This window comes from Notechis scutatus, chromosome 1, assembly GCF_049901735.1.
Source record: "Notechis scutatus isolate UNSWTSFEM ecotype Mainland chromosome 1, rNotScu1.2, whole genome shotgun sequence".
Classification (NCBI taxonomy): domain Eukaryota; kingdom Metazoa; phylum Chordata; class Lepidosauria; order Squamata; family Elapidae; genus Notechis; species Notechis scutatus.
The window spans coordinates 94,789,998-94,801,448 of NC_142009.1; the positions used below are offsets into that span (position 1 = coordinate 94,789,998).

The following is an 11,451-nucleotide window of genomic DNA, read 5'->3' on the forward strand; positions in this document are numbered from 1 at the left end:
CTACTGTGCATCACTTTGTTTACTTAAACTGTACTTGTCATTTGGTAAACATTTACCAAATTAAAAAAACCAAATCCTTTAGGATTTTCTTCACAGTCACTTGGTTCTTATGATTCCAGACTGCTTAATATTATCCAGAAGTCAGTATCATTTAAGCCATGATAAATACCCCATTTGTCATTTATTCATAAGCCAACATCTTCAAAATCATTGGCTCCAAGAATCTTCTTATGTTCCCATTTAGTCACTTTTGTATTTTTATCCAGTTAGCAATCCATAAAAAGCATTTCTTCTAATCCTACGATCACTAAGTTTCAGAACCATTAATGAAGAACTTTGTTAAAAATGTTTTGAAAATCCAAGTATAGAGTAACAGCAAGGTCATCTCCATCAGGTCCTATTGTTTTCTTAGAAAACTCTGAAAGATTGGTGAATTAGAATTTGTTTATGCTGATTTTTCTTCAACAAAGCTTATTTTTCTATGAACCTATTTATTTTTTATTTGATTACCACTTCTGTCAAGTGGCATAAAGCAGATGTTAAAGTGGCAGGGCTTTCCAGATCTTGCTAGGTATCTTTAAAACCTGGTATTATACCGCTGCCTTCAATTTCTTTGCAAGTGAACCGGTTTGAATGTTAAACTATATACTTTGGGGAAAGATTAACAATTATCTTTGAAATTCAAATGTTTATTATATTGTACAACTGATTAATAATCAGTTCTTTCATTTGAGTTTGACATGCATTTTAGTAAAAGATGCTCATATGTAATGTATAAAACAGCTTTTTAGACATAGGGTAAGTATGTACCTGAATTTATTAATTTATTAAAATCAGAATAAAGGTTTATAATGAATGTTTGTTCATCATTTTAGACAATCTTTTCTCTAAAAGATTGCTAATCTGTACTTAGTTCCTTCTGCCTTTCCTTCCCTAGTACATATATACAGAACATTTGCTTTTTCTCAACTCACCTACTAATATGAATTTCCTGTCCCCAAGTTGTAAAGAAATCTCTTTTCTGCTATACTTATAAAACCTGCTTCACTAATCATCAGTCAAGTCATATTCTTTGTGTTGGGAACATTCACATGTCCAACTTCAAATACTAAAATTGTTGTACATATTAAATCAGCATTTTTTTTCTGCCACAGAACCATCTATGGAACCACAGTGAGGAGTATTAATGCTTTTTGGCAGATAAAGTCACTTGGAGTTGGAATTTGACTTGGCAGTCCAAGCCACAAGTTGAGTTGCCCATAGCACAAATTTGTAAAGTCATCTGGACTGAATTCAATTTTGTAACACTGAGCACATGGATAAGGTTCTTTAATCTGCTAGTTCAACCACATGATTGTTAAATTCTGGGCCCTCCTGGGTTATCAGGGTGGCTTGGGAGATGACCAAGGGATAATTCCATGCAGTGTTATCGTTTTTGAAGTAGGGTATAATTCCTTCAGCCCTGGAACAGTTGATAGTATATTCCCTTCTCAAGAGGCCATTACTGAAGCCCTCCATTCAGGGCAACTACCAACAACAAAAATTTCAACAGAAAAAGAACAAGGCAAAATGGACAATTTGCACATTGTATTATTTCTGCTGATATTGGTGCCATGCCAGAGTATGCTCTCGTTGTCATCTGTTCTTATTTACTGGGGAAACTACCCATTTTTGCTATATTAAGGAAAAAGTCAGGATGTGGCAATTTGTAACATCTACCTAATGAGCTCCTCAGTTTATATAGCAATGATGAAACTATTGCGAACAAAGTCTGGAAGAACATCAGACAATACAACTGCCTTTTCTAAATGACATTCTTTGATGCCAAAGAAATCTTTACAATGTGGAATAAATAGAATCCTTCTGGGGCTTTTTAAAGGCAAATCCATAACTCAATCAGGCATTTAATGCCAGATCCCAACCAGCAAATTACATTTATCTAAATTTACTTTATGGATCCTTAAGCTTGGAATACCATAAACAAGGCCTGTCTCATTTGTACTCTGCTCTGGCCTGATAAAGCATCCAAGCCAAGACCACAGATTATGATAACATTTGTGCAAGCCAAAATACCAGACTCAAATGAAGATCTAGAGCTGCACAAATCGGTATTGAAGGCCATATTGCAGTAGAAATTCTGTTTAGAAAAATGGTGCATGCAGTAGGAGATACCCAAAGCTATTCAATGAGCATAAAAGGTATGGTGATGATTAATGTACTCTCTGCAGCCCATGGTCTTCAGAAATGGGAGAATGCGAAGGTTCTGAAGCAGGATAAAGTTGAACTGTAACTTCTCAATGCACAGCTATTGTATTTATTGTATTTATCAATACAGTCATGTTTTGCTTTCACTATACATAAAGGACAAGGACAAACTATGGAAAATGTGCTGATTTATTTGAAGAAACCAATATTCCAATATGGTCAGCTATATGTCACTTTAAACCAAGGAAAAAGAAGTGAAAATGTTACAATATTCTTTTAAAAATGGCAGATCAACCCCGGATGTTGCGATTAAAATGTTCTTTATTAAAATGAAAAACATCTATATTTGTCTTGCTACACATCTCTCTTCTTTAATAAGATGTTTTCTTTTTAAAGTTTAAAACCAAAGCCATAGAAATCTGCCCATGATCTTTCTGTTTCTGTGTTTAGGTAAGGAAATATCTCTGAAAGGATGATCCCACAGATCATAGGTTCCCTAGTTTCAATTAATAAGGCAGCAGATGCAGCTCAAATAATTGAAATTAGGCCACATTTCAATACTAGAATAACCTTGTAAAATGTTAACATTGACACTTGACATTTATGACTTGTCTGAGAAGTCTGTGTAACCTGTTGTGTTTATCATTTTCCCTTTATGGAAATGTAGGTGTATTTGTCCAAATTAACATTTGCTATGAAATATTTGAATGTTAAAAAGAGAGTTGCAGCCAAGTCAGATATATCTATATATCTATATGTATGTATATCTACCTACCTACCTACCTACCTACCCATCCATCCATCCATCCATCCATCCATCCATCCATCCATCTATCTTTCTCCAGATGAGCTGTTCAGAGCATCCATTGTTTGGGATGATGCTTCTGTTGCTCGTTTGATAGGCTGGGCTTTAATTGAGAGGACGCTCCTCCTCCTCCACGGGACTCCTCCCTAGCGTCCCCAGTTTTTGCTCAACCTTCGTGGATATAGGCAGCTTAATTTCCTTTCCCTTGACCAGAATAGCAAAGGCTTCAAAAGGAGTCAACAAAAAATTAAACTCTAAACAACTCCTTTAAGGCTTTTAGTTTCAATGAGTCAAGCAGCTCCCTACGATATATAACTCGAGCCAAGGGAGTTCTCCGTAGCTTCAGATAATTGGTCAACCCCAGGACGATAGGAGGTGATAACGCCTCAGCCGCATGGCTAAAAACTCACATTACGATCTTTTCAAGCCAAGCCGCTACGATCGCCGCCGCCCGCGCCCGACAGGAGAGGCTCCATTTTAAAAGGGTCCGAGGCTTTTTTTCTCTCCCCTGGGAACACCATCTGGGGTGGGGCATCAGCGCCCATCTGCCCCACCGCGCCTTTTTATTTAAGAGGAAACTCTGCAGTATCGACTCCCCACAAGGCGTGGAAATGCTGCTGAGCCGATTTAACTCATTACGCGCCTAAAAAGATAACGGCTGGTGCCATTGCAGACTCACTAACCATGCGGTAGTGTTCTGCATTTTATTTCTGGAACTGTGAGAGGCTTTTCTTTCCCCAAGCAGGGGTCTCCTTCCTGGAACCCGAGAGAAATCACCCTAATACATATGTGTGTGTTTGGATAGATAGATGATAGATAGATAGATAGATAGATAGATAGATAGATAGATAGATAGATAGATAGATATTCAGATATAATTATTCTATTTTGGACCCTTATTCATTGAGCAAACTGTTGGCTTATGGCTTCACAGAATTAAACAGCAGCACCACAGCGAGCACCAAGGCCTGTGTCCGTCTGGGCAGGAAGCTGTTGAGCGCCAGTGACTGCAGGATCACCCACAATTTGATTCCATATTCAGTCATCTAATTATGAGTTTGGTAACAGCACAACAATTTATGTTAGTAGCTGTGCACAGATATAACAAAAATATTATCAATAATAACAATATTAATGATATCAATATTATGAATAATAACATAATAACGAATTTACCAAAAAATGGGGGGGGGGGAGAGCAAATATCAAGAGGATTCCCTGCCTCTGTTTATATCAGTCCTCTGAACCAGTTAACAGTCCATTAAAATCTTATACACATATAGATACATAGATATAGATATCTCACCTTGTGGGCTTTAGGTCAGAATCTTCAAGGGCAACCAAAAATACCCCCAGAGGACAATAAACCAACTCAAAGTAGGTCAAAACGTCCTAGAGAGACCTCTAAGGCAACAAAGGATGCCAAGAGACACCAAAATGCGTGAGATGAGCATATCTTAAATTTAAAAAAAAATGCACAAAGGAGGTTGAACAGAAGTCTCAGTCCTCTTCCCCAGCCACGCTGGTCCCAGTTCCAGAGTGCTCGCTTCAGCAGCACATATACTAAAATTGGAATGATACAGAGAAGATTAGCATGGCCCCTGCGCAAGGATGACGCGCAATTTGTGAAGTGATCCATATTTCACCTTGCCTCCATCCCTGGATCTCTCAACACCATCCAAGAGAGCCTCAGAGAGACCGGTTCAACCCAGGCCTTCAGTAGCGCTACTTGCCTGACAGACAGTTGTGGGACCACACCAGAATTCCTCCTCCCAGAGGATCTCCCTGACAAATTGAAGGCCTGGAGGGACATGGCAACTTGAAGAGGCATCGCAGCTGGGGCACAGTAGAAGTTGATGGCTAGGCAGCCTCCACAATCTGACCTCGATTCTCACTCGATTTAGTTACTATGCAGAATGGACCTTTCTTACCAGCAGGTACCTCCTTCAGGGGAGTATTATATAATCCAGTTACACATTCACATGATGCACAGGATGAGGGAGAACTAGAGACCAGATGGAACAGGTTGAAGAAGGGTCTACTCACAACAGTGACCAAAATCTGTCAGAGGCGGCTCCCCTAAAGAAGGTGGGCATGTCAAACATTGAAGGCATTAAGCCAGACCACCAACCTTCAGGTCTGTTTAGCCCTCAGACTTTTTTCAAGTCTCTGTTGTTTGAAAAAAAAACACTACTTCCTGCCTTGATATTCCATTTCCCTTTGGCCCAACAATCGTTAATATAAGGGGGGGTCAGATGATTTAATCTTCCCCCAACCAATAATGTAAGAGGAAGTCATAACTGTCCCACAGAGGTTCTTGGACCTTGTCCAGAAACAAGGGGTCTCTTCAGTGGCGTATCTCTTGAGGAACATGAAATATAGGCCTCACGACTGTGCCCGTATTGGTGGAAGGCTCAAGCCTTTCACGGACAGATGGGATGCCTCTATCTCTATTTCCTGGAAGATTAGGCCTGGCTATAGAATTTCCATCCTCTCCCCGGAACCTTTGCATTACTTGCCTTCTCTCTGGGGATCCTGTTAAAGGGAGCATGATGGAGATAGCTATTTTTCATTTATTGGAGATCCAGGCAACCAACCTGTGGCACCAGATCAGCGGGGGCAATTTTAGTTTTAAAATGACTTAATCGATCCATAGTTCATAGGAGGCTTAAGATGAGTATACTGAACTCCATATTTCTGAGCTTCAGAAGGGGCGATTTTCTACCCTCCATTGACTTAATGGAGGCCCATCCTCACATTCCAATTAGATCCTCACATAGCAAAACTCTTCATTTTTGTTATAATACTCAACGTTTTGAATACATTGCACTGTCCTTTGGGTTGTCGTCTGCCCAAGGTTCTTACGAAGGTTCTGATGGCTCTGGCTGTCCATCTCAGGGGAACACCTGTTAGACGGCAGTGTTATTTATATGACATTTCATTATTATCTTGTTCATATAAACAGGCAAAGGGGAGGCCTTAGCATCAGTCATCACTAGGAGAGATTTGTAGTCCATCTCTCATCACCCACACATATGCCATTTTCTTGCACAGGGCTACAATCTTACAGCCTCCTGTAGTGCATTGATATCACACGTGGGACCTCAACAAGGTCCTTACCGCGCTCAAGAAAACCCCCTTTGAGCCCATGTAGGCCATGTGTCTCCATTCCTAACATACAAGGTGGTTCTCTTGGTTGCCATTACATCGGCCAGTTACATCTTGGATCTAGTAGCCTTGTCAGTTAGACAGGAGCTCTGTATTTTTCACACAGACAAAGTGGTCCTTAGTCCAGATCCATCTTTCACCCATAGATAAATTTGGGTTTCTGCAGACCATAGGAACTGATACTCCCGTACATTTGTCTGAAACCGACATAAAATCTGGCACGACAATGCCACAATCTAGATGTAAGGCAAGCTTTCTGCATATATTTCAACCGCACGATGTGTGTTAGGAAACAAAGGTTCTCTTCGTTTCTTTTCAACCACCCACTATTGGGTGCAAGACCTCATCCTCAATGACCGGTAAGTGGCTGAGAGCACAATTCCCAAGTCCTATGGGACACAATCTATTCCTGTACCCAGGGGCATCACTGCTCATTCGACCTGGAGCGCTGCGATGTTGACAACATGGGCCCCAAGCGCCAGTAGTGAAAATTTACAAGGCGACAACATGGGCCTCACCATCGCCTTTTATTTAGAAACTATTAGAATGATGTCTTCGCCTCTATGGAGGCTGCCTTTGACAGGAAAGTGTTACAAAGGGTCCATAGGGACCAAGAAAAGGGGAATCCGAACCAGACGGAAGCCCTCCCGTAGGACACGCCAAGCTTTGGTATGTCCCAAACAATGGATGCTCTGAACAGCTCATCTGGAGAAGGGGCGTTGGTGCTTACCTGACACGCCCTTTCTCTGTGAGCTGTGAAGAGCATCCATCCCCACCCTTATTCGTCTGGTGGGATGCTATTCCGGCCAAGTATTAGAAAGGGTGAAGGAGAAGAAATATTTCATCACTTCGACTTCGCCAAAACTGGGGATGCTAGGGAGGAGTCCTGTGGAGGAGGAGGAGCATCCTCTCAATTAAAGCCCAGCCTGTCAAATGAGCGACAGAAGCATTATCCCAAACAATGGATGCTCTTCACATCTCACAGAGAAAGGGCGTGTCAGGTAAGTTCCAACGCCCCATCTATCTATCTATCTATCTTATATCGGTATATTAATGCTGTACTTTCTCAGATATGTTTCAGACTATTTCTAGCTTCCTCTCTGCCCCTGCTTCCTTCTTATAGATGAATTACTTCCAGTCTTATGAAAGAGGAATAAATGTTAATATTTAATATTTTCATTGCCCTATATTCTTGCTTATTTGCAATTTAGTAGAACATAGGACATAGTCTTTGTTAATAAGTAGAAAATACTAAATCCAGTAACTGCACCTTTTTTTATTGAATTAAAATATCTAAATATATGTGTGAGATTATGTACAAGCTTTATTATAGTTCATTTTAGGCACCCAATCATATAACTATTTATCAAGTCTAAAGAATGCCATAATGAGACCTAGGCAAGCTGACGTATTGTAAAAACTCTTTCCAAAGCAAATAAAATTTTCATCAGAACGTTCTACTCAGGGCATTCTGTTCTAATTAAAATGTTATGACAAGGACATTTAAATATGACTGCATGGATATATTTTATGCACGTCTGAACAACTGAAGTGTATTGGGCATGACATAACTGTTTCAAGGATTTTGTAGTATGCTTGATTGAAATGCAAGACTGCACTTGCTATCTTATAAAAAATTAAATGCTCAAGTACCATATGTCTTACAATTTGCCAGTTATTTCCTGGCCATAATAAGTTGTATCAGGCATGTTTTTAAACATGAAGGTTGTTCAGTCAATCTTATTTTGTTCCAGCAAAATGCTAAAATAAAATCTTTTATTTATAGTTTAAAACCTATAAAGTCTGTTTAAATTATTCCAAGTATTTTTCTTGTCTCAAACTGTGTTTTCTGTAAAAAGATTTGGCAATCAGGAATATATTGTGTTAGATTTAGAAACATAGCTATAATAACATAAATGAAATAACGTACTTGTTTTATTTTCATTTTAAACTTGAGATAGACTAAAGCTATATATAAAACATCCCTTCTGACAGTTTTTCACATTGATGTTTTAATACAAAATACCACTGAGAAGCTTCCAGCAGTTAAAATTCAGTTTATGCCATTTTTCTGCTAAACATTGTCATTTTGCTGATCCACAATACTAGTCCATGATGGCTCATTGGTCCAATTAAAGAGAATTTATTTAAATATTTTCTTAAAAATCAGTTTTTAAATGATAGATGATAAATTTAAGATCAATATTTTCTCAGCATGAGTACATTTCCTTTGGATTGTTCTAACAAACTCTTCAACAATACTAACATTTTTTTATTTGTACCTTTAACAAAATACTGTTAACTAAATACAACCCAAGATTATAATGGACATATAATGCATGTACGTTATAGAATTTTTGCTCATATAAGAGAATTTTGAATGGTAACCTGCCAAGTGAAATGATGTTTTTGAAACCTAAGCTTGAGTAATCATACCAAGTAAAATTGGGTGGCAAATTGGATTTTATAAGTGCTGAGAGTCATTTGACAAAATTGTATTTATAGTGAAATGGAAAATACCCAGGGTTTTATTTACTAGAATCTTAAATACTATTTGGAAAGCAAAAATGTAGCATCAGAAGCACAAAATAAGAATACAATATTTAACTGATTATGTACACTATGACTATCTTCTGGACACTGAAGATTTAGTAGCTACTTCAGTAGGAAGCATAATAATAATAACAGTACATGACTTATGTGATTGTGTGATATCTAACTTTATAGCCAAAAATATTTCACTCCTTTTTGAAGTTTTTTACATAAGAAATAAAATGTATTTCAATTTAATATATTTGGCACATGGATGTCCTTTTTTAAATACAAGTCTAAACTGGAACTTTCTACATATTTAATCCAATTTAAACCAGGTTATTTAATTTCTTGGATTTATTTGTTATTACATTTTAAAGTCCTGCTTAAATGATAAATTGAACATGTAAGGCGACAAGTAAAATCTATTGAGCAGAAAATACAAGTTAAAAAACTAGCCTCCTAATTGTACCTGAGTATATTATTAGAAATAGTTTTGCGTTGCAGGGGGTTTATTTGTATTATTCCTTGCGTTTCAGCTGATGAGATATAAAACTGAATGATCTAGTTAAAATTGTAAATGCTGAATATAAATTGAGCAGTTCAGTTCGGTATGAATGTGCTTTGATTTCTTTTGGACAACAAACAATGCTTTTATTGAGCTTGGTAGTTTTATTGCATACCTTTTCTCCCTTGTCCTTTGTATTTGTACAGTGTTTCTCACAACTACTGTGTAGCACATAGCTCAACAGCATAGATAATCCGTTCAGTTTAAAGCTTTCTGTCTCTGACTGTCAGGCACAATAACTTTAGTGTTGCAAGAGCCTACACATAGGCACTCGAAAGGGACTTCTCTGGAATTGCAGTGGCGTCTACTGAAATCTGCGTGATAAGCAATTGCAAAAATGTCTTTCAGTTGCCAGGTCTCTGAAATGTCACATTATAGTTGCTTTTTAAAAGCCATAAATAGCCAAATGGGGATGTAGGACTTGCGTGAAAATGAAAGGCACCATACTGCACCTCTTGAATTCTGCCAGTAGCAGACACTATTTCAGTGTTTCGATAAATCTTGAAAAGCCAGAAAGGCGAGTTGTCTATTCTCATTTATTAATTCAAATCAAACTACAGTATTTTCAATGCCCTAAATTTTCTCTTTTGGATATTTACACTCAGGGTTATATATGTATCTTACTGCATTTCATTAATATTAATTAATAAAATTATTACTATTTAATAGTACTAATTATTAATTTATTATTAATACAATTATATACAATATTCAATGCAGACAAAAAAAACAAACCTTTTGAAATTTTCTGTTTGCTTGTTGTATACTTTTGCTGCCCCAAAGTATTTAAAACAATAATACAACTTTCTCTGACATTTTGTGTCATATGAAAATATTATCAATCAAAGCAATTGTTTCTGATAGATTTCTTCTATCACCTATATTCTTTAAAATGTTAAGATTTTATTCTTTTTATTTTTATGTAGTTGGGGTTGTATCTCTTTTGTTAAGGTGACTTGAAAAATATTGGTTCTTTCATGTTTCACTTAGCCACTCTGAATCATTCTAGTAACTTTTATTATCTTCTAATCAATTCAACTTTTATTGAGGTTATATGGTCATGGTTGTGAATGCATCTGAAGGTTATATTTAATGCAAAAAGAAAAGGAAAACTAATGAATGGAAATAAGATTCTATAAATCACTTAAGTGTTACATTTCTTCACTACAAATCTAACATTAGACAATAGTACATTGATGGCTAACAGTTGTTTTAAATATTTAAATCAAAATCATTAGACTTTCATAAGTCTAATGTTTAAAACAAAGAGCAAAAATAATGAGGTTTGGGCAACTTACCAAGATATCAGATAATTCAAGGCTGAGTATGTAGCAAAAGTCCCTGAAATGCTGTCTTATGACCATGGAGGCGTGCGGTACTCAGAAATCTGGATTGCAAGTACTTTTCGTACCCCGTTGTAACTTCAAACAGATGATAAATGATAGTTGTAAGTTGAGGACTATCTGTATTTAATAATTAGCAAGTCCTCAGATAACAAACTATATACCGTATATACTCGAGTATAAGTCGACCCGAATATAAGCCGAGGCACCTAATTTTACCACAAAAAAACTGGGAAAACTTATTGACTCGAGTATAAGCCGAGGGTGGGAAATGCAGCAGCTACTGGTAAATTTCAAAAATAAAAATAGATACCAATAAAAACTTTCTCTAGGACAGCCTGCGAGCCTAGAGCTCAGAAAACAACGCGAGCCACCACCACACCACCACCTCCTCCTCCTCCTGAGTGGACTGAAAGCAGCTGGGGCTGAGGAAACGAAGCCAAGCGGAGCTGAAGCCACCTCGGCTCGCGTTGTTTTCTGAGCCCGCGAGCCTAGAGCCAGGGCGCTTTCATTGCACGGCGGAGCTTCTTGTCTCGGGAAACACCGGGCGTCGTTGCTGCCCCCTGAGGGGAGGGCGAATCTGGGCTGCGCGATTGGGGGACTTCGTGGCTTTGGGTGGGAGCGAGGACGGCTGGAGTCCACGAAGTGGGGCTTGCCTGCCCTTGCTGGCTGCCTCTGCTTCCTTAGGGGCGGGGAAGGGGGCTCATCTGGACCAAGGGTGAGTCTCCCCCTCAGTTTCCCCAGAAGGATCTTCCGTTGCTTTTGCCTTCTCCCTACGTCTTCCCTCTGTTAAAATCCCCCACACACACACACACTTATTTTCGAGAGGA

General features: G+C 38.3%; 1 protein-coding gene and 1 non-coding gene across 44 annotated transcripts in view; both read left to right on the forward strand.

Annotated features, from left to right (window-relative positions):
* EPB41L2 (erythrocyte membrane protein band 4.1 like 2) overlaps positions 1–11,451 on the forward strand; it is a 119,918-nt gene that overhangs the window by 55,889 nt on the left and 52,578 nt on the right. The gene's annotated exons all lie outside the window — the stretch shown is intronic.
* Positions 4,550–4,655, forward strand: LOC113411278 (U6 spliceosomal RNA). The gene has a single exon (XR_003370759.1). It is a non-coding gene; the product is annotated as a U6 spliceosomal RNA (small nuclear RNA).